The sequence below is a fragment of the Solanum lycopersicum genome, chromosome 12 (assembly GCF_036512215.1).
Source record: "Solanum lycopersicum chromosome 12, SLM_r2.1".
In the NCBI taxonomy this organism is placed as follows: domain Eukaryota; kingdom Viridiplantae; phylum Streptophyta; class Magnoliopsida; order Solanales; family Solanaceae; genus Solanum; species Solanum lycopersicum.
This window is the reverse complement of record NC_090811.1, coordinates 57505739-57509142: the sequence shown is the minus strand read 5'-3', so window position 1 is coordinate 57509142 and position 3404 is coordinate 57505739.

Here is a 3404-nt window from a genome sequence, read left to right as displayed (position 1 = left end):
GCTGATTTTACTCAAACTTATATTTAAAAAACACAAGAAGATCTGGATTTCTATAGCGTAAGGAAGCAGCAAATTTACAAACTGTACCTAAAAATTGACTCTAAAGAGGTTGTTCAACACATTCAACTTAAGTTCATACCACATTAAAAAATATAGATATATGCAAATAAGCAAGATCCACTTCTGAGCTCAAAACTCTTAAAACTTCATCAGCTATAAGTTCGAAATGATCGCTGAGTTTTACGTTCTGAAACATAGGCTAACACAACATAAGAATTAAACGAAGAAAGAAAGGATGATATCAAGATGCCAGGAGATTAAATTTATTCTAGATGAAAATGTTCAACTCCATGATCTTCATCATGCAACTCAATCAGTTCAGAAGAAGAAAGAAATACAGAATGAACAGAAATTGAAGAAGAAATATTATTGATCACATCATACCATTCATCACATACATGTGCTATATATATACAATACAAATTCCTAACTAACTAAGAATCTTCTAGAATTAACTGTATAGTTAGTTAAATTAACTAACTAAAGTTGTGATCAGTTGCTTGTTAGCTCCACACTACCTTCTTAGTTCAACACCCTCCCTCAAGCTGATGGTGGATATATAACTTTTAAACTCAGCTTGGACATCAAATGACTATGTTGTTGCCTTCCTAAGCTTTTGGTAAGTAGATCTGCCTGTTGTTCTTTTGTAGAAACATGATGAGTCTTTATCATTCCTTGCACAATTTTTTCACGCACAAAGTGACAATCAATGTCAATGTGCTTTATTCTCTCATGAAAAATAAGATTGGCTGCAATTTGAATTGTTGTTTTGCTATCACAATAAAGATGTATAGGAACCTCAACTGTTATTCCAAGTTCTTTGTACAGTCCAACCAGCCATGTTAATTCTGCTACCACAGATGCCATGCTTCTAAATTCTGCTTTAGCCGAACTTCTTGCAACTGTCTCTTGCTTCTTTGACTTCCATGAAACAATACCATTTCCAAACTTAAATAAGTAACCTGTGAGTGATCTTCTAGTTTGCAAACATCCACCCCAATCAGAGTCACAAAATGCCTCAAGCTTGCATGAGCTATCTGTAGGCATAAGTAAACCAAGTCCAAGAGTTCCTTTTATATATTTAACTACCCTTAAAGTTGCTTCCAAGTGAGACTGTTTAGACTTATGCATGAACTGACTTAGAACTTGTACCACATATGCTATATCAATTCTTGTCATGGTTAAGTAGAGTAATCTGCCTACTAACCTTTGATATTGACCAGGATTAGTGAGAAGCTTATCATCATTTTCTTCAGAACTACTATTAATGACTGAATCATAGTCAACATATGTAAGTTTAAGATTTGTTTCTAGTGGTGTTGTGAATGGATTCTTAGCCCCATCTCATCCACCAAATCCAATGCATACTTTTTTTGACTCATAACAATTCCTTTCTTGGATCTTGCAAATTCAATTCCTGGGAGAATTTTCAATTTTCCTAGACCCTTCATCTTAAATTTCAGCGTAAGATCATTTCTTGTTTGTGTAATCAATTGAACACTACTTCCAGTTATTAGTAGGTCATCCACATATACCAGAACAATCAAAATATTTCCTGCAACTACTTTAGTGAATAAAGAGTAGTCAAAGTGACTTCGAGAGAACCCAAGCTGAATCAATGCATCTATTATTTTTTTGTTCCATTGTCTTGGAGCTTGTTTAAGGCCATAAAGTGACTTATAGATTTTGCATACATGATGGTTTCCCCCCTTGCTTGCAAAACCAGAAGGAATCTCCATGTAAACCTCCTCAAGTAAGTCACCGTGAAGAAATGCATTGTGTACATCCATCTGAAAAATAGGCCAGTCTTTGGCAGCAGCAATAGCAACAATAGACCTGACATTAACCATTTTGGCTACGGGAGAAAAGGTCTCATTATAGTCTAACCCCTCTTGCTGACTGAATCCCTTAGCAACAAGACGTGCCTTATATCTCTCCACAGCACCTAAGGCAGTGTATTTGACTTTAAAGATCCACTTACAACCAATGACATGTTTACCAGGAGGCAATGATACTATACTCCATGTGGCATTATCTTCTAATGCCTTAATTTTTCAGCTTTCATAACAGCAATCCACTTAGGATCCAGAGCAGCTTCCTGATATGTAGTTGGCTCAATGATAGCAGAATAGGAAGATCAGGCTGCACAGAATGATGGTGAGAGATGATGATAACCTAGAACCTGAGACAAAGGATAGCAGCAATTGGCATTGCCATGACCTTTACAAATGTAGTCACTCATCCAAACATGTGATTTATAAGGTCTGGAAGATCTTATCACTTCAGGAACAGAAACATGTGAAGGAGATGTTGAAGACACATAAGATGCAGAAGAACTAGAAGAAGAGCAACTCTCAACAGTAGAAGAAGCAAGAACAACAATTGTAGTAGCAGAGGTAGATTTTGTATAACACTGCAAATGTTGCTCTAATACAGGAAACAAAGGAGATACATCTGCAGACATTTGTTGAAATGGAAAAATATCTTCATGAAAGACTATATCTCTACTAACACAAAATACTTTTGTACTAAGATCATACATAATATAGCCTTTTTTAGTGGATGAATAACCGAGAAAGACACCAGGATTGGCCCTAGGAGCAATATCTACCTTTCGAACATGAGTAACATATCCTAAGCAGCCAAATACTCTCATATGATCCAAAGAAGGAGAATGTTTGTGCAGAAACTCAAATAAAGATATGCCCTTAAGAACTGAAGAGGGTAATCGATTGATAATATAGGTAGTTGTAGTAACACACTCCCCCCAAAACCTCAAAAGACCTCTTGCTTGAAATCTTAGAGCTCTTGCAACCTCCAATATGTGTCTATGTCTCCTCTCAGCAACACCATCTGTTGAGGAGTAAATACACAAGAACTTTGATGAACAATCCCTAGGGATTGTAATAAGGAATTCATGGATGAGTTAAAAAATTCACAGCCATTATTTGTCCTGAAGTACTTGACAGAGGAATTGTAGATGTTTTAAACCATAACAAGAAATGAAGACACTGCAGCAATGACATCTTACTTGGTAGGTAACAGAAATAACCAGATATATCTAGAATGATCATCATTTGACTTGGAACAATTAATGCAGTTGTTTGAAGGACTTGCCCCTTCAACTGTTAATGTTGTCCAACAACAAAATTTTGATTAAAAAAAAGTTGTTAAGATACAAATATTAAGTTGTTTGATATAATAATTGTATTGTTAAGTACATGTTATAAAGACAAAAAGTACATTTTTATAATTCTTCAATTGACCAACAACAAAACACAATTGTCGAACAACTGGACTAGTTGTTTGGACAACTTCTACTATCGTCGGACAACTAAAGACAG